Source organism: Bombus bifarius, unplaced genomic scaffold (assembly GCF_011952205.1).
Source record: "Bombus bifarius isolate JDL3187 unplaced genomic scaffold, Bbif_JDL3187 scf7180000008208, whole genome shotgun sequence".
Lineage (NCBI taxonomy): Eukaryota > Metazoa > Arthropoda > Insecta > Hymenoptera > Apidae > Bombus > Bombus bifarius.
Window position 1 is genome coordinate 788,750 of NW_022884511.1, and position 21,780 is coordinate 810,529.

The window sequence follows — 21,780 nt, forward strand, 5'->3', positions numbered from 1 at the left end:
GCACCACAATATCCGCTTTGTACCGTTTATCTCTGAAAAATTGTCCTTCCATGTTTACTAATCGCTTCGGCGCCAGATTATCGATAACAGGAAGTACCTTGAAATGTTTCATGGTCACTAGTTGTAACACTTTAGCCATGGCATGTATTATTACGTGAAACATTTACTACAGATATTATTACTTAAATTAATATGACAAGTATTAGTAACTTTAAAGATGGTTTGTCTCAAGATAGTAAAGTTAATTGAACGGCTGAACGATACAAAGGATCGGCCAATTGTTACTTATGCATGGCCTAATTCAGATAATCATATTATCAGAAAGCACATTTGTTATTAACGAGCTGTGTTGCGTTCAGCGTAGTACCACTTGCGACGGTTTATCTTGTTATGGAAATTTGCTCGACTCCTCTTCATCTCTGCAAATAACCGAGCAACTTTCATACAGTATTTATGCAAATTTCAAAACGCAATCTTTCTTATCATCGATGGCGAACCGGTTTATTTGGTTATCTCTCTTCCTGATTAAACAGAAAATGATCTAGAGATTTACGAAAAAGAAAACGGACGTCCTAACAAATGGATTTTGTATCTATTAAACTGTAATATGGATAATGTAACATTCGCACAACGCAAGACCATTTTGTTATGAAAGGATTAAGTAAGAAAGAATCGAATAATTTTGTAATTAACACTAACTAGAGAAACTTCCTACTTTCTATGACTAACATGTTCCAGAAGAAATTTTACCTTCCAACTTTCTTCGGAGTTTGAGGCTGGCACGTCATCCAATAAAAATAAAAGTAAAAAGAGGAACAAAGAAAATCTTTGACGTTAACAATAAATGTAATCAAGGTAGGAATGTAAATAGCGAAAAACTTAATAATTATAATCTAATACGCGTCACTTTGATTATTTCAGCCAACTGTGAACACAATTAAACTGCTGCAGAGAGTAACACAAACATAGAGACGTGGATCGTTGGCATGGTACATAACTTTGATGATAGAAACTGAAACGTGCACTTGTAAACAGGATATTTACCCACTATTTAATTAAACTTCTCCTTGATTACGGAAGCTTTTACCATTCGCATCAATAAATGCACTATCATGTAATAACTATGGTCAAACGAAATATCCTTATGATACATTACTCCTAATTATAACCTCGACCAACGTACGAAATTTTCAACATTAAACGAAATTCAGCCTTTACCTTTCGAAACGAACCATCGTGATGGATACAAGTGCAAAGTGAAAGAGTATCGGGTTTGCTTAACGGACGATCGCCAAAACATATCAAATGTACGAGCAATCAGAATCGCCGTGGTGGGCAGACTATACTCGTAAAAAATTGAATCTATACGGCCAATAAAGGATATCGTTTCCACTTCGTGTGCTCGTGAATCTTTGAATCTCTAAACGAATCGATATTGGCCGCTTGTAGATTTCGATCTTTACGTAGCTTTACATATTTTCTATTACAACATTCCTCTATCGCCGTGCGTCGCGGCGATTTGAGAACATTGAGTCAAACGAGGCCAGCATCTTTTCAAGCTTTTTATAGAAGCTACAGAGTATCAGGTCGGGTGTCGAAGCGTTAAAGTACGCGATTTACATCGGAAGAGAGAAAGGAAAACATTATGCGGAAAGATAAGAGTTCGAAGAATAGAGCAGAAATAAAGAGAAAAGCGGAGAGGAAAGAGAAGAAAGAGAGAGAGAGATACGGGGGTTGCGAAACGGGGGATCGATAACCATCGTCATGGCGACCATAGCATCAACTAGTCTTTGCTCCGGTAGATTCTTCCTCTCTCGTGCTTCTCTTCGAGTATCGCGATCTACAAGTTCCTGGGATCCTGAATACCTGAGCCATCATAAATCCCTCGATAACTACAATATATGTATCAAAAACTCAACCGTCCGATAAACTGACCGGGAATTTCAAATCGAATAAAAGCTTCTGACTGTTCTTTGCTCGCCGAACTATAGAAAATTGTTTCGAGACAATTTTATCTGGAACGGCGAAACCGAAACTGGAGTAAATTATTTCGTACTCTATATGTGTTGTTAATGGACGAGATAAATTTTAATAGTGACGTTAATGAATGGATTTGAAAACATGTTTCATTTAAATATTCCATACGTTCGATGTGCTTCCTCTATTTGAACAACTGAGTTACAATTTAAACCAGCTATCATTAAATATTTACTCTTAATTTAGACTTTATCGATCTTCTTATATAAAATTGCGACGTAATACGTAGTTATTCCTTCAGACACGTCAATGAATCGAGCACTAAAATGGTTTCCAGATCTCCTATGTAATTCGATATAATTTCTCTTGGGTTTCTTATCGACGAAGCATTCATGAAGATACAGTGACAGGAAATAATGATATTTTAGATGTTTTCACTCGCAGCGTCGAGTACTGTGAAATGAATCAATGAATGAGTTCAAATGAAAAATGAGTTCAATGAATCCTGTTAAGTTTACGAAATGATCGATTCAGATACGACGGTAAAACATAAGACTGATAAGTAGCGAGGCTTCTGCTCAACCTAGACCTTCTTTAAGTCTATACGGTAATCGTTATTCTTGTTATTCATACTTTAATAGTACAACACGAGAGAGACTCGGACAAGTCATCAAATATAATACTGTAAATTTGAATAAGGAAAGTGTTGGAGATAATAACATACTCACGTGGAAAACGATCATTTCCTTTATTATTATTATACCTTTGTTATTATTATTATTACTTAATTATATCATATCCTTTATCTCCTATTATTGTTTAAAATAATTATAAAGACAATTATTTGGAAATAATTTATTTCTCAAACGAGATTTTGGAATTTATTTGCAAACGACTTTATTTTGAGATAAACTTATGTGCTATTCTAATTGGAGTAATTATTTGATCATCTGATTCATCATATTCGTTTCAAATAAATTATCCAACTTTATATTTTCATCGTTTTACGAATCAGTCGTCTGTAGATTGTAAATCATCGAACGGCTGACTTCTATGTAAAAAATACTTGCTTAGACGACAAAAATGAATGGCCCAGTAAACTCTGTATGTGCGAACGGAAGTATAACGGAACACTGTTTCCATACTATGATCAACTAATAGCACGATAAAGTGTTCGGATGGATGCAACCTGGCTTGAATCTCGAGGGGTTCTCGAGTGTTTCTGCATCAGCAGTCACAAGACAAAGGTGGCAGATAGTATAATGTTCGAGTCTGCAGCTGTGAGGCTTTAATCGTAAGGCATAAAACTACAGATACTGCGACGACACGATGCTACGCGAAAACCTTCGATCTTTCTAATCCTACGTCCATTGTAATTTTCTAACGTTATCTCGTTAATGTTTTCAGAATCGTAATTTTTGAAACTTTAACAAGTTATATTTGGTCAGTGTCGCATCTGAGTATCGCTTTGAATATTTTGCACACGTGTGGTATTAAAGTTTCGTCCGAGACATTTCTACCGTGTATTAGTTCGCTCGATTCGCCAACAAAGCAGTTACATACACAGACGTATGAAACGCGTTCGAAATGCGGTCGAGATCTCTTTAAATTCATGAGAAGAGAAGAATGTAGTTCAAGAACATTCCGAAAAGAGCTTTGAGAAGGAGCGAGTTACGGCAGAACTTGCATGAAATCGTTTTTCTCTCTGCGATTCTTTGAGAAATTTTCATCCTACCACGTAAGTCAATATAATATATGCGATGTTAAACTTTGGAAATTGAATGGGATTTTTTCGCCAACATTACTTCGCCTATGGGATTTTAATCAGAAGATATGCCGCGATACGATTTCAGAATTCTAGGAAATCGAGCCAGAGAGAAATAAACGCGATGGACAAGGAGATTAAACAAGACAAGGTTGAAAACGATCGTACGAAAAGAAATCTCGGCAACAAGTACGCAGAGGAACGGCGCTATAACTCATTTTCATAGAGATTAATAAAAGAGAGCAAATACGTATCTCGGAGGGAAACGCGAGAGCGAAACGTGATGAGGCTTCCATAATTCGTAAATGAAAGTTGTTAGCGCGAAAGGAAAACGTACGGTCGCTTGTAAAAGAGAGGGTGGTGAGTAAGGAATTATGCGAAGCAAGAATTATAAAAATATTAAGATAAAAGCTGCAAAAAGCGGAAACTGAGGCGAGGATCAGAATAAAAGTGTAAAAGCGGAAGGAGAGGTCCGTTATACGGAGAAAAGTACAAACGAGTAAATGCTGAGGGGCTTGCTGCTACTCATTTTGTAAACTTTCCTCGAAGGGCAAAAGCCCCAAAGAGGACATAGAACGAAGGGCGGGAATGAAGGGTGGAAAGGAGTAGGAGGAGGTTCTTGAACCTCGAATTAAAATGCACGACGTTCTCTTCCCTGCTGGATTCAGTTTTCCCTTGCAACCGTTGCCAACCACAACTCTTTCTTGCCTTTTCCTGCGAACTTCGACACGCGAATCTCGGATCGTTCGAGCTCCAAAAACGGCAGGCTTGAAAAGAGAACTTTGCTGAAAAGACCATGTCCCGTGTTTCATTTTCGTGTAATCCCGATTTCCTGTGACTCGTAATTTGCCTTTAGATGCCAGTGCTAAATGCCACTGCTAATTCGTAGCTTTTTCATCATTTGGCAATGTACTTGCATATAGAGTAGTTGCACGACTGAAAAACTGAATTCCTATGGGCAATAGATCACTAGCTCTCGTTAAATTGTATACCTTTAATCTCGTTTAATTGTATAAATAGTATACCTTAAACTCGTTTCTTTTTGTCCTTTTTATTTTACAGTGAAATTTCGTGACTTTGGTGATATAGACATTCGCTATCTTCCGATATAGAAATTGAATTGGCATAATCTGGTTTGGAGAAATCTAGAATACGTTCGTAAACCTTATGATCTCACCAAAAGATACTATTAATAAATCTTCCACTATTAGGTAACCTGCAGGGAAACTGCTTCTGCGTATTTTGCGCTTAGCGTTCAAATATAGAAGCAAATGAGGAAACTACAAGTACTTCCGATACAAAACGGCAGTAAAAATTTACGATATCTGAAAAACGATTTGCACCTTTTGAGTAATGTACACATCTGTCTACATTGTTTATAAATAATTTTATATGTAATATATATATAATATTTATATATTTAATTATTAATTTGTAACTTATCAATTTATGATTAATTGTTAATTTAATTAATAATTCATATATATATCATATTATCCGTATATTATCCGTATATATCAATTTTCCGTATATTTAACGGTGTTACAAGATAATCGTGTTTAATTTCTTATGTAGTTTATTATGACAATCTCTTTGTACTTTAAAACAGTTTGCATCAGCAATAGAAACAGTTGCAGTACCTTCATCCTGAACTCTTTTAAAAACGTAACAAGAAAGAGATTAACTTTTTAAAATAATGTGCTAAGAAAGATCTGTACTTTCCCAAAAATATTATAAGATAAGAAAGTGTGATAAAAGCGATGAATTTAAGAATTAAAATACTTTTTACAAACAGAACCCTAAGGATAAATATGGGACGGATTTGAAACTTTTATTTCGAATAATAATTACAAGCTAAATTAAATTGAATTTGATACACATATATTTACCACAAGGCTCTTCTCTTAGAAACCTCAATTATCTTTGTTTGAGAAATTCTAGCAATTTCAATATTATTCTCTACCGTCGAAATGGCAGAGTGCGTAATGAAGTACCCAAGATAGAACTCGCACAGAGATATAATAAGACCCTTTGCCAAAGTTAACTCGAAGTTAGGTCAGATGGTTCAGAATGGCACTAGCGGTAGTTGGCACTGTTACTCGCGGCTGCGATTTCCACAATTAAGAGCAAACACCGATCAAAAGATTATGAAACAGAGATATTTTATTTTCAAACGTGTGCACATTTAAGATATATTATTATGAATCTGAGCAGTAAGTTAAACGAGAAACAACGTGAATATTTATTTTCTCTCATAAGTATGTATCAAGTATGTATAAGTTTTATCAAATGGGCGTGAATATGCCGAAATACTTTAGTTACCGGCTACGCCCAGTTATTCGATACTTTACGTTACATTACGATCAGAATTTTAAAAACCTTCTACTTCCTTAAATGCGACGCGATAAATTGTTAATAACAATAATAACAATAAAAACAACAACAACAATAATAATGATAATAATAATAATAAATTATCGACAAATTTGCAGTTGAAATAAATTAATCAAACGGACTGATTCTTGAAGATATATCAAAGAACAGTGGTTGATGGTTGATAGCAGCTTTAAAATTTAATGAAAACAGAATGAGAAAATCAATGCTGCAAGACTGGCTCCAGCACAAGTATCCTTAACATCGTCATATAAATATGAGCTCATTAAAGATGGTACTCGACAAAGTACGAACCAAGGTAAATATCCAATAACTTCGTGAAAGAAGATAAAAGAAAACATATCTTCATATTATATCTTCTACGCCTCCTACTGCAAAAAAATTAATCGTCTCAAATTATGTCCCCCACAAAACCATCTACGTTTATTTGAAACATTTTTCGTTAAAATCATTATTTATGCAATAATCGTAGTTAAGTATACATCTTGTTTACATATACAGGTATGCTATATTCGACTTGTTATCTGTGAGTTAAGCGGAAATATACTTTTATCAAATGTACTTATCAAAGTAAATAAGCGGTAACACCGAAACCACAATAACGATAATATTAACCTACTGTTACACTTATGAACATTCAGTAACTGTTTTTAGTATTGAATTTATAGTACGCTGATCTCATAAAAAGATATTTACTTAAGTGTTACTTCCAATTATTAATTCATTATTAATTGATGAACAGTAGTAGTATATATTTAGTACCTGTACTTAATACGCACGTTTTACGCAGACAAGAAAAGAGAAAGATTAAAATTATCGGAATATAAAAGAGTAGACGTCAACGAATGAAAGACTGAAGAGGAAAGAAAGAAGAGAAGAACCGATTTAGAGTGCTTAATAATATGTCTTCGGAGTTGGCTGGCGAATGACTCGAAAGGGTCAGCTTGCAATTAGCTCGAGGAGGTCGCGAACTTTGCCGAGGAAATAAAGTTCCCTCGTGAATTGGATTAACTTGCGTATACAAACGTGACACGAAGGTTGGTTGGACGTGCAATTTGTTTCTCAGAGCCGTGCGTAGTTACCACAAAATATGCTCAAGGGCTTTTGTAGCATCATCATGACATAGACGCGTACTTATTCGCGATACACGAACGTCGAGTATGTAAGACATCTCGAGTGGAGTACTTTTAGCAACCGGGAGCCTATTCTTGCGTTAAGTTTCTGCACGAACGTTGCGAATGAAAACAAACTACACGTGCATCGTTCGGGAAATTTGCTTCTTTAGCTTTACAAGCAAGGACATGGCCAACTTCTGTCGAACCGTTGGGCACGATGCCAAATATCAGTACATGTAAATGCGTTTACTGTTTCTTGTCGCGACATTCGGTTTGTCAAACGGAACTATAAGTACCCAATCTATTACTCGTGTGTTCCCATAATACTTTCTATGCTTCTAGGCAGAGATAACGGTTAAATATGTTCCTTCTAAGAAACCAATTTATCCCGCGATTTATCATAATGTTCAACATTACTAACATTCCGAGGATACAGTTACTTTCCTACAAATGAGCTGAGCATCAATCAAATTCTAATTAACTTCACCGCGCTACTCGCTGACTTTGAAAGACAACGAGACAAAACGTTGTGCCTCTCGTACTGGCTTCATCGATAGGGGCACTATAAAAACCGGATGACACGATCGAGATCGCGTGACTGCCTAACTCGCCACGTAAATTATTTATGAATTACAACCTAGTGTGTGTTGTCTACAGCGATAAACACGTGCACAAGTTAGCTGTATAAACGAGAACTAGTGCGATTTATATCTATTTATTAGCTAACCATCCAGGAACTACTTTTTTCTAAACTAACATTCTTCTTTTATTCGACTACGACAGAGAAATGGTATTGTGTTTGGTCTTCATGTACGTATGTGTGTAGGTTTGTTTGTGCTCTTGTAACTTAAAAACGGCTTGACCGATTCTAACTTTGCAGGCTATGTAGCACATTGAGACAAATAAAATTGCGAGAGATACAACAGCTGCAAGAAACGTTCATGTGCTTAAACCGCTAAATTCTAAAAGAAAATGTGACATTTTTTTATTATAGCTCATTTACCTATGGGTTCTCGCTGGTGTCAAACAGGATTAATCTAAAAAGAATTAAATAAAATTAACATTAAAAAAAATACCCGATTATGCAAAATTAAATGAATAAAAAATACAAGATATACGAGTTTCACTCAGAAATATGAGATACATATTCAGATAGGTATTTTCAAGTAACTGATACGGTTACTGAATTTGCAGATAAGCAACGTTTAAAAATAAAGTAGTCGGACGCTCGCAGTATTTATAGAGTTTAATTGTTACTCTGATAATTTTAAACGTTACTTACCAGTAAATTCAGTAACTACCGTCCGTGCGAAAAGTATTCGTGCAATACTTAAATTTAACAAAATTATCGTAGAACCTCGTCTAGTAACAAAATTTTAACAAATAAATGCTTTATTTTCACGACAGGAGAAGGTGTCGCATATTCTCACTTTTTTTTTAAATTATTCTACAAACTTGTAAGAATATATACATATTTTTCATTTGTTAAAATGTTGTTAATGAACGATGTTCTACAATATTTTTGTTGAAACTAATTACTGTACGAATACCTTTCACGCTGAACGTATATCAGTTACTTAAAAATATCTGAATGTGTACCTCAGAACAGATTTTAGAATGAAACACATATATTTTGTATTTTTTATATTTTTAGTTTCACGTAGTCAATTATCACTATTTTGTAAATATTTTTTATCTCTCTATAATATTTTTCTCGATATATGGAGATATAGGAATAACCGTAAGGGAAGAGAAACGTAATGAAAATGAATATTAATTTTATTATACGTAATAAGGCGGTCTCTTTTTTCGTGTTCCTGATGCGTAACACGATTACGCCACTACGGTCACACAAGAAAATTCGAATTACATCAGGATACCACATTACCATAAATTGCACGTATCCTACGAGTACAGTCACGATAATCATACGCGTTTTAAAAATGAGGACGAGAACATGTCACCGATCCTATAAAATATTCCGTCCAATTTATGGAACATACAAATATTATTTGCACCGTACGCAGACTTTAGCAACAAATCAAGATAATATCACTGCAAACACGGTGCGCAGGGTATCAAAGAGTTAACTTAAAAGCTGACAAAAAATTAATTTGTTTCCTATTATTATGTCGAATGTAATCAATAAAATGAATTAGATCATTGTGAAAGCGCATGATAAATTATGATGAACTGAATCTTTCTTCACTTACAATTTCGATTCAATTACGCCGTCAACTGTATATTTCTCCTTCAACTGAAACAAACAACTCGAATCGTTCTTATTTATTCTGTTCTTTTCCTCTACTTATTTAGCAATTCTTACTCGCTCATAGATAAATAATAAGTGATCAGATAATGAATACCGCCATTATGAACTTACAGGCGGAAAAGAAAATGAAAAATTCAAAGTTCACCGACGAACTTTGAATATGAGTAGCTTCCACGTTATACTGATGATGAAGCAATTATAATGGAAAATTTTCAGCTATGGTAGGTAAAAAGAGGAGGTAAGATAAACTGAAGTTATGGAAAATGGGTCTAAATATATACCAGTAATCATACATTAATTTTAAGTTGATGCAGAAAGTGGAAACTTTTTTTTTTATTACTAACGAAGAATATTATTTCTTCTTTTAAGTCACATGTTTTGAATTCTGTACGTGAATTACTGAAATTACAAATTTATAGCAGATACAGATAAAATTCTAACAAAATTAAATTGAAAAAGCTCGAACAATTTTCGTTCTTTTTTATTCTTTCTAGCGACTAGGTATCCTTCCTATTTACCAAATATTTTCGTCCAAGCGAACAGAATCCACTTTATAAAACGTAAAGGGTGCATCCTACGTATGGCGATAAAAGCGATTTTACGGTAGCTTGAATTTGGAGCAAGTCCAAGTCGAAAATCGATCGACCTTTAAACTAACCAAGCACATATACGCTTACCACAACGTTACTAGACAATGAAATGAACAAAGTATCACTTCACCGTCGGGAATCGCCTCGATACAGATCTATCCTTGACAGGAAAAAAGTTTATTTAGAGCGAAATTGTTTCGCTTTACGCATTAAAACGAAAGACGATTTTTTGAGATATAGTAAATATTCTTAAAATATTGCACTCGACAGAAATAACAAGATAAAGGGAAAAAGGCTGATAAAAATGATAAAGTTGGTTTTAAAAAATATGAGAATTTATAGACAATAATGTACGTATCAATATGGTAAATCGCACAATGACTAATACATGAAACTAAACTAAATGAGTTTCATCGTTAAAGCGTGATTTACTGTTTATACCAAAAAGAAAAAACACGACACATGGGAGGAAAGATGAGAAAAAGATAGTTGAGAATACGCAAATGGAAACTCGCTCTCGGATGAATTTCAATCCTCGAATAAAAACGACCAGCTCAAAGCATTTAAACGAGCATAAATGTAACAGGGCTAACCAAGCAAATGAAAACGCGTTTCGTTACTACGCACCTAGATCGTTTTAGGCACAAAACCTGTATGTCGTGAAAATGGTGAAACAAGAATAACATCGAGATTAATTAACCCAGAATAAAAACAGCCTGGTGAATTTTAATGACTCTCAATACGTCGTCGGCTGAATGTTTTTGCATGTTTTTTTATCTAAGGAACTCGAATTATGGTATTTATTCAAGCACATTTTAGGTTCTTATACGACAACAAATCAGAAGTTCCAACAATTTTTGTGTTTGGAATACATCGAATTGTAAATGCACAGAGAGATCGCAGAATAACAGCGTTGGTTGATCGTGTGTTATAATGTCGGTGTTTTGAAATAATACAGCAAAGTATATGTGAGGCAACTTCGCAAAGTATAAATAGTTAATAGAATTTTATGTTCGTTAATAGACGTTTATCGCTTCATTTAAAAAATAAATATCAGAGATTCCTAGAATGTTTATCCAATTGGCTCAAATTATGTGGTTTTGCGTTTCCATTCGCTAACTAACCTTATGTACACATGTGTATAGGTATGACAAGATAATAATAACGACAGACCGATAATTATGTTCATTACAAAATGGTTTATATCTTCGGGAACACTTGAACAGCAAATGTATGAATAAATGAATGAAACCGAATTTTATTTATTCAACTGAATTAACGCATTTATGTAATATTCATCGCTGAAAGGACAAAATTTAGCTACTCTTTCTGACTGAGATTCGATCACGAAGAAAACTCGACCACGTGTAGTTAACTTATTTATTCACCACTAATAAATTGACACAGTAAGCAAATTACCCATTACATAATACCTAATATATAATTACATAATACCTGTATAATACCTAAGAATAAGTTTCATGTTTCAATCAAATATATCATCAAGAACTAGGGGAAATAAAATTTAAACAAATTTTACATAATATACGTAATATATCCATAGAAGCTTTTTATGATAGATATTCCAATACTTTTGTAAATAACTACATATGTATATACTTTCTTCGATATCGTGCTGTGACAAGTCACTGTCACGAATATCAGTCGCCTCTGGCAAATTAAGAGTAATTTTTCATTGAAAATTACCGATGAAAAACAAATCGTTGTGTCAACATAAGTTCCACCCAGAAAAACGCTACATTATCATTTATTGTTTAAGTATCGGTATCGAACACATACATTCACCGATGTCACGATACCGTGACATTTCTGGGGGCGTTGCAATTTATGACAGTTAGACCTACTGTCACTTGAGCTAATGCGACAGCAGGTCAATGGCAGTCATATAATCACTCAAGTCGTTCTAATAATCAGCTCTCTCACTCTTTGCTCCTTCATCGGCAATTCGTTATTTACTAATTAATTTCATATTCTGCAAATAATAAAAGGTTTTATCAAACTTTTTCACGATCCATAAACGTTGTAGCGGTCGCACCAGACGTCGAATGACTATATTTCAGTGATAATCTCATCGATCTTCTAATCTTAAAACTAATTTATATATTAAATTCTGGAAATACAAATTTCTCAACTAGTCGAGCGTAATCGTATTGTATAATGATTGCGTAATGCATATTTTGCTTTGAAGAAAGAAGAAGACGTAAAAACATTTTACTTTCTAACGAAATGCAATATCGGAATAGTAGAACATTTAATCTAGTTGAACACCATGTTATATATAATCATGAATACCATTACAACTACCGATGCAACAGAATTTTCAACTGCTAACTGGAATAACAGGTTAATTTAAGTGCCCAAATAAAACAGATACGTTAAATGTTGGGATATAAATTACTGAGTATAAATACACTGGCATGATATCAAACCAGGAGTAAGACCACGATCGGAGCAGAAGCAGTGAATCGCCGATTGGGTTTAATCGTTTCACACAGATGCTCGAGAAAAGGAAAAGAGTTAATGCCAGTTCCCCTTGAATCGGCATTCTCGTATTCAGTGTTACATAACACTTACCTTTCCCACTTTCTCTCTACTCTTTGTGTCAACGACGACGCGCAGAGGCCGGTTACTCTTCCGTGCTCGCCCACGTGCTAGATACTCGCTTCCTTCCTTTCTCGCTCTCTCTTTCCGTCTCTGTTCGTCGACTAAAACCTACGCGAAACTGACAACCTTGGCCTTTGACGCTTCAAACGTGACTCGTACGGGTCGAAAAACGATGCGTGCGATCACGAAAAACGTATTTTTTTCCAAAGCAAAACGCACTACCTGTTTGCATATTCTGGACGGCCACAGTGAAAACTATCGGTTCTATCGAGCGTTTCTCCGCATCGAGCCAGTAACTGACCTTCTCAACGCAACTGGTTTTCGCGTAAGTACACGTTTGGCCCTCCCCTTGTCAGCCTACAAGATCTCGTCACCATTCACTCGACATTCACCGCAACGTTCCGCGTTGCAGTCACGACTCTCGTTCACTCGGTTGCTACTTTTTGTCCTTTTGCCAATTCTTCCTGCCTCTTTGCTCGGTTTCTTTTTCTTCTTTAGCGATCGTGTTGCTATCCGCGTCGTACATCGACAACGCCGAATCGCAAAACCAGCTCTTCGTGTGGTGTCTTCTTCGCGTCTCGTGAATGAGAAACCCAGAGAAGGATCGAAAGAAACACGGATACGACCCGCGCGGCGTCTCGGCAAAGACTGGCGAGGTGACCGGCCGCGAAACGACGCGACGCCGACGTCGACGTCGACCTAAAGCACGACCGAGTCAATGACAGCAGGCGTGATTGGCCGGAGGCGCGAGCTCTGCTCGCTACATTGGTCGTCGTCGACACTTGCGAGTCGACACGAGTCAATGCGCTTTTTAATTAAACCATTTGCATGCATTGATAAAATGCGCCGCAAAATATCGACCAAGGTTACAGTTAATTTCACGCGGCATTAGTGAATCTCGATCATCGTAACTTCGCGCGAACAAATATCGCTCCGTTTGTGATAACCTTTAGATTATGGTTACAGTGAGCGAGATTCGCGCCAATAGCATAGACATGATTATACAACCATAATAAACCTGGTACTGTATATCTACTACGCGTTAGTAAAAATTCATTTCATCGTTCACGCAAAGACGCGTCCATTGTAATGATAACATAAGAATCGATGTAAACGAGCGATGAAAAACTCGGCGTACTATGTATATAGCTACTTATTTCGAAAAAGTTCGTATCGTGCTTTGTATCACAAAAGCCTGCGGCTTTGCAAAAAAGGACTGAGGGATAGGATGAATAATGAATATCGTTGAACGAGTGGGCGCAGGACACCGACGTTTTTGATCGCAGAAACAAAATTAAAGTTCGTGCGGACGCATGATACCGAGACACGTGATATCTTCGGTCTGGTGAATTTCATTGCATTTCCTGTACAATATTTAAATGAGAAAAGCGAGTCACATAAAAGTGCAAACTTGTCCTAAAAATGGAGTTTAATCGAGATTACCCATAGGACATCCGGTCAAGTGAAACAAGCCATTGAGACGAAAAGTGGACTAAGTCACATTCTTTATGAACGACAGTTTATAGCATTAATTTATTCCAATACTATATTAATCTTACAAAAACGGAGGAATTTATTGCTTCCAAATCAAATCTAAATAACGAAATCAATTGAAGAATTCATAGCAAACACAACTTGTATAATAATTTTGTAGCTAAATCAATTTCTGTCAAAGGTAGGCAACTGTTCACGTAACTTTGAGCGGTAGTATAGTTTAAAGATATAGTAATCACCAGTTATATCGCTACCTGCAAACTTGTTGGCGCATAGCCAAACCATGTCAAGCATACGGGTTACCCGTTTCACGAGTACCCATAATTTTCATTCATATACGCAATATCAAATATATTTATATCTATAGCTCTATTTTTAGTCGATATTATAAAAATTCTCATCGTTAATCTTTCGTAGCGTTTCAAAGATAACAAAGACTCGTTCGTAAACGAACGAACTTACTGCGCATCGGATCGTGTAACACTATATTGCACAATTAACGTGGCGTAGCTTTCTCCACGATTTTGTTAAAAAACTTCTAAATCGTAAGATAAGTCTGTTCCGTAAATTGGAATCGTTGAAGCGCAGTGAAAATTATAGCTCCGAGTAATTTTTTAAGCACAAGCGAATCTCACTTTCTCTACACAATTACATTTCTAATCTAATTAAAACGGCCAAACCTTTATATTTGCTTTCAGGCGAGACGCAGATTTCACGCTAACCTTGGCACTGCGATCTTCTCACGGTAGTGTCAACGTGTAACGCGCTAGTTCGCGTCCGGTGCGCTTGTCTTCCTCAGACATGTGCGCATACGTTGTATTATGCATGACTAGGGTGTTAAGTATGAAAAGGAAAGATGGAAGAGCTTCTTGCCGCGGGCGTGAGATGCATGAGAGGACGTCTCTCGCTCATCTTTCTGAAAGACAATGGAACCTGGCATCCGCCGCTTTGAATCAAGTTATTGGCACCAGTTACTTCCGTTTAACATTACGGAATTTTCGCCGCGTAACTTCTTTAATGGCCGTTAAATATATACGGCGGACATAATTGGTTAACGTACCTTGTCTTTGTTCCCTCGATAATTTCGGAACGAGCTTAAACGGTTTCATAGAATATTCCGTTACCGTGAAGCACCATGCAACCTACGGGATGTTTAACGAGCAAACTGCACTGCCCTAACACGATATCCCGCTGTTACCAGCCAAAATATATCGAGTCTCCGTAGTATTCCCTACGTGACTTGAATAATTTAGGCAGCCGGTTTGAGTAGATCCTTCGAAATTGCTGTTTCTCGTTATCGATGCGACAGATTCATTTCGGGGCGACTGGACCCGAGGCTAATCGACTACAATTAGTTCTCTCTCCCATAAAACATCTCGTTGATCCGTGTAACAGAGCCTTTAAATTTGGCCGACGACCTATGGCTGCTGTGTTCGTGGAAAGAGTACGGAAGGCAGCTACCGTTCGAGCTCTCCGTGCAAAAACTGATAAGGAAAATATATATTCCCATTCGACTTGGCTTCTATACTCTTTCGCGCTCCCTTAAACTCCGTGAATGCTGACGAGGTATCTTGGAACCTGGCCAATTTACACCCTACTCTTTTTCGGATAATCAGATAAAAACGCTATTGAAATAATCTCTTTATTCCTGCTGCAGATCGCAGTCCTTCGAACTATAAATAATATCCTGCCAAATGAAAAATTCACTGATCATTCAAATTTCCTATTTACTTATACTGCTTGTTCATTGTTCGATAATCTTTTATCTTACCGATTCGTTATGTTCATTATATAATCTCTTTTATCTTATTGAAGAGTTAATATAATCAGTAGCTACATCATAATCAGTTGTCTGTACACGACACTGAAAGGAGATGATCCAGCACGAGTGGAAATAATTTCACGCCTTCCTCGTTTATCAGAAACCGATCGAAATCGGAAGTGTGTTACTTACTAGACAATAATATTTTTACAAAGTGAAATTACTTTGAACCATTTGATCAAGAACTCTGACTAACCGTTAATCGTTATTTAACGTTAGAATTTGCCAAGTAATCGCATAGTCGTGATATTGTATTTCATATTTAACTAAGAATCCTATATTTGCTACACCTTGTTGCATCGCAATAATGTTCATTCACAGTGGCAATTTAACTTGTAACGGTTTGTTGCGTGTATGCAAAAAGTGTAATTACGTTTGAAAGGACCATATTTCAAAGAGGTAATATCGAGAATTGAACCGAAACGCTGTGTTGTATAGTGTTGCACACACTATATTCCTATTACACATTTATACCAACACTACCTTTGTGCTTTGCATTGAATACAGAAAATAACTGTGTATAACCACTGCATGTACACTCGCATTAGAAACCTAGAATCAATGATTATAGTCTGTTTGATGACATTTATCACAAGTATCAACATGCTAAAAGTAAGTTTAAAGAAATCGACGACCTCTTATGTTCATATCGTAACATAATTTGTATCATATTACTTGATACAATATAATAGCCACTACATACTCCATTTGAACTCTATTTATTGGAACGAAATTTTAGTTAATACCCAATTAACCAAATACATGCAGATTGAATGCTATTATCTGATTATCAACTCCTGTTATATGAATTCTAGTGATATGTACAATAGGAGCTTGATTATCCGATCTAATCATAACACACGCTATTCCGCTAATAGAATAATTTTGCTTTAACGTAAGAGAGTCATTTAAGTATTTTGAACTACATATACGTATATATATATATGTATATGTTTCTCCAATTTTTCGCATTCAGTCCTTCAAAGTTCCAACTTTTTCGAAGGGAACTGGAAAGCGAAGTAAAGCATCCTTTACTCCTTATATAACGTTTTCGTGAGGAAGATGTAAATCTGTACCGAATGAAAATTCTATCACAGCATTCGCGATACGAATAGAATTGTCCAAACAGCAATCGATACGTTTATTTATGACAAGTCGTTATGACAGCACTCTTGAAATTGCTTCTCCTTTTGCTCCGAGATTTATGAGTCGCAAATGTTGCTCGCAACCAATATCAAACATCAGTCTTATCCTTGGTCGTTACAGAAATGCAATTTACATATTGCGATACGAAAAATAACAAGGAACAATGCCAATTGCTTTGTTCTTTAAATCGAACGAAGAAGAAGTGATAAAATACTTTAGTTTTTTATTTAAGGAGGACAGTATACATCTGTGCTTTGAAAAAATATTTTTGAGAGTTTTAACTTTCAATGCAAGACACGTAGTTCACATCGATCTGCGGCAAACTCGTTTAAGGTAATATACGGAGAGGCGCGAGTTCCTAGAACGAGGAACATATTTTCCGAAAGCCATGGAGTTGTATGTGGCGGAATTTACCGTTAGCTTCTCCTCTACGAGGAGAAACTAGAAACATTTGCTAAATTGTAACTACCCAAAAATATCAATGCACCTAATTAAATGGTAGTAGAAATGCAAGCCAGCGAGAGGGTTTTATCCTTTCAACGAAACACTTGTATCTTATACGGACGAGTCTTTTCTTTCGATCCACCAGATTTTACCAGAACTTACGTAACTGGTAAAAGTATGAAGAAGCTACAGTTCATCAAGCTTCGAGACTGGTCACAATAGTTCTTGAAATAGACATAATATCGAGAATAATAAAAATGCTAACAATGAAATTCGGTTCCATATTTCCCCAGTCTGTTTACAAAATTTCTTTAAAATGTTCTTTCAATGTTATGTGGTATTTATGGATTCGCTTAACTAGTCAGATAAGTAGTCGGTGAAATAGCTTTACGGCATACCAGAGTACGGTGTTTCTGCCTGTTCTTTTCAATTTTCTTGCTTCTTCGGTTGATTCAGGATAGTAAAGTTAACTTGCCATCTTACCAAAGGTACCGCGAAATAGCACAAATCCCCCGCCCCGCATCGTCAGCAGTGCACGGTTTAACAAGGAAATCGTTAGACGGAGCGTGATTAACCCCGCCGTTGCGATAATAAACGAGCTACGAGCTTCATAACTCATCGGTGCCCTGGTCTCTTTCTTGTTTGCTATTATGTTCGCATGTTCTTCCTCGCCCTGCTCGATCTTTCGCCTCTAATTAATATAGATCACAAAACATTTGATACGTACTTCGTTTACTGCTAACACATGTTTCGGCTGAAAACATAAAAACACATATGTGCAATTCCATAAAGAGATGACAGATATTCTTTTCACTCGTGAGTTTCTTATTCATTGTGTATTTTATTAACGTCCATGTACTGTCGTTACAAAAGTGTCCGGATCTTCGTGAACAGTAGCGTATTTCGAACGTAGATTACAAGCAATACGCGAAAGCTACAGCGACACCTTTAAAAAGATGCGGAACAAAGCAATTTCGTTTCTTATCATAATCTGTGGACGATAAACGCTGAAGAAAACAAAGGAAACAAGCTTACAGCGAAAATGTCTACAGTACCACCAAGAGAGAACCTGTTTCGTAAAGTGATGAGAATGCACTATCGCGGAAGGGTGGAAGGTAAGAGAGACGAGATGAGCACGATGGAATTTCTTGCCGTAATTATCGTGACTTCGTCGTAAGCATCTTTAATCATTTAGTCTATGACTAATTAAAAATAATTAGTATTTAATTGAATAAATTAAACGTACTCAATTTTCCATAGCACGTATATTTTATTTTTGTGTCTGTTTTTTAGGTTTGTCTGATATTAGAATTCTTAGAACTCTTCTAATTACATCACTATGTAGGCAGTAGATAATTGTGATAATTATAAATTATATCGAACCGATTGGCTGCGACCTTGATTAGGATTTCATGCCATTCCGAGATGTATTAAGATAGTTATATATTGCATTTTCAGTTTATGAAAGCCGATAATTCGGTATTTAATCCTTAAATGCGATTTTGCAATTTATAGTACATTTCACAATATAAAAATGTCATTTGGTTATACGTAGAAAATTTATACACTACCGGCAAACCTTTTTTTAATAAAATAGCATGAAATTGAAAGCGAGAGCATCGAGAAATGCAAATTGCGATCCGGCTAGATTAGAAACAGAAGTCCTTCGCAATCGAGGAATTAGGATGGTTAATTTCGAAGATAAAAGATAGTTAGGAATGAGTTAATTTCGCAATCTGTTGTTCGACAGATTGAATTTTTATCTTTCTTGTTTCATATTGCTACTTCAAAGCACTATATCTGTATCTATATCACTAGAGCCAATAATTACGATAAGTAATTTGTCCATCACGACTGGGACGCGAAATTTTTAACGGCTAGAACGCGCAAAAAATCCACTAGTTATCTGTGTTTGAATTTCACACCACGTTACGCAATTAGCACATTGCTTAGCAAAGATAAGTGTCCTTTATGTGGTTTTCTTTTATGCTTCGAAACGTCAAACAACTGGTTGTGCAAGGTCGTTCCTGTTGTCACGTTTTAGTCAGGTCAGTGCACAAGACGCTGTATTCTTTGCTTGACCCAGTACAATAAAAAAAAGTTACGCGAGAAACCACGTAAGAAACGTAGAGAAACACATAGATACGCGTGATTGATTTGCGCTTTTCTCGTAGTGGGATGGTGGAGGATGTCTAATCTAACTAATCGATCACGTAGATCAAATGTAAAGAGTAAGGGGAAAAGACCAACTAAAAAATTGGTGACCTACTGTCAGTCGTGACAAGCTGACATTTATAGATGCGTACATTCCATCTCGGCAGATTAAAAGCGGACTATCGCGCATTTAGGTCATCGCACGCACGGTCCCCATTGTTTTAACCTAATGTGTTGTTGAGAGTGGATTTGCACGGATTCCCCTGAATTTCAGTCTTTGCATATTGACATATACTGTCGATTATGTACTACGGCAATGTATTGAATTTTAAAATGGTCCTTGTATAAAAAATGGAAAATGTGACTTACCATATTTTTGATCCGTTGCCTGTGTTAAGTATGTGCCGATATTTAAATTTTGTTACTATCATGCCCAAATATTTTTGGGATAGCTATAAATTCGTTTGATTGTCGCGTCGTCATTCGTTAAATCTAATAGTCGAATGGCGATTCTTCTTTCAAATTTATCAATACAGGCAAAATGTATCTTACGCGGCAGTTTAATTAAACCTCGATTGCAATAAACGAAAACATCTCGCACTGAAATAATTCCAGTTAAACGATTCCGGTACTCTATGGATGAAAGAATACAATAACGACGTGGCAACAATGATCGCATTGAAGAGACTGCGCCGATAAAGAATAAAGGATGCGTTATTTGTCTAACAAACGATTCCGCTCATTGGCTTGCCTTATTTAATGTCTCAGGAGTATGTGTTGCAGATATCGTTATCTTACGACATTTCCAAATCTTTGAAATGTTTTCACGGCCATTTTCTTAACCTGTTTCACGTAGCAGAAATTTATTCCGATTCGTATCCTGAAGATTATGCAAATCTCTCGAAAAATGTTAATTCCATTATGGGGCAAAAAGCTGTAAAAGATATAATTACAGCCCCATAATAACGAATTTCCGACTCACTGAAATCACATATTATACATAAAAAGAACGAGCCATACATATGCAACAAATAAATGCCAATTATACCTTGCTTTTCGCATTTCTGTACCACGATTCGTAAACATTTGTTCGATATCGGCGAGCGGAACGATTTCGCGTGCAGATGTAACCTCTGGAAACACCCATTTACATATCGATGATGGAGATTTAAATCATATATCAAAGTCGAGCAAAGAAGTTGCATTTTACAGTGTAATAATATATAACGTAAATAGTGAACAGTTTCGAGAAATCTACAAAGTGTCGAAGAAACGTTGTCATTTCGGTGGCATCGTGACAGCCCTTTCGCCGTCAGCTGTCACGTGAGCGAATGAGTGGAAAAAAATAGCGAAGGACGCGATCGAAGCCGCTTGACAGTTTCGCGAGTCTTTTGTTTTTACGACTGCAAAGTACTTACGATCGTTCGATGCTTGCAGTGGCTACGGGATTCCTGGGATTTTTCTACTTGCACGACCGAGTACAGCTTCCTTAATCCACGTCAGATTCTAGACCCACGAGTATCAGATTCAGCAGTGAATTCCAACGTTATCGCACGCATTTTGTCAACTGATTGGTTATTAGTATTTCGGTGAATTATAATCAAGTAAACAACGACAGTCAACCATGTGATTGTATCGATATCTCCTGGCAAAAAACATCGTCAAAGAGGACGAGGAACTCGCACTATACACGGACAGTTTGCAGGAGCACGCTCTCTCCACTCCTTCTCAGAAGCACGATCGCACGGTAAAACAGACACTGTCCTTGCGGGATAAACGGCGAGATGACACGTAGAAGAGAAGAATGTCACTGTTTGTTGACCAGTCACTGCCGTTGCAGCTGGACCATCCTGCGGGAAACTTGGACAATAGAGGAAGACGCAAGTCTCCGGTTTCGAAGCTCTTTACCGCGAACATCCTTGAGGAAAAGCTCTCACGGAGACAGATACACGTTCGACAGCGCCTACATGCGGTGATGCTAG

At 36.4% G+C, this 21,780-nt stretch overlaps 1 protein-coding gene across 4 annotated transcripts in view; it reads right to left on the minus strand.

The window, feature by feature from the left end:
* The window catches only part of LOC117210695 (beta-1,4-N-acetylgalactosaminyltransferase bre-4-like), a 38,791-nt gene extending 17,011 nt beyond the window's left edge, over positions 1–21,780 (minus strand). The window contains exons 1-2 of one of the 4 annotated variants that reach the window (XM_033453974.1): positions 12,709–13,383; positions 8,255–8,288 (exon numbers count right to left, since the gene is read on the minus strand). The gene's annotated coding sequence lies outside the window, so the exon portion shown is untranslated. Of the gene's footprint in view, positions 1–8,254; positions 8,289–9,464; positions 9,483–12,708; positions 13,384–21,216 lie in introns of those variants that run through there. The other 3 variants (XM_033453973.1, XM_033453972.1, XM_033453975.1) reach the window with 3 other exon arrangements.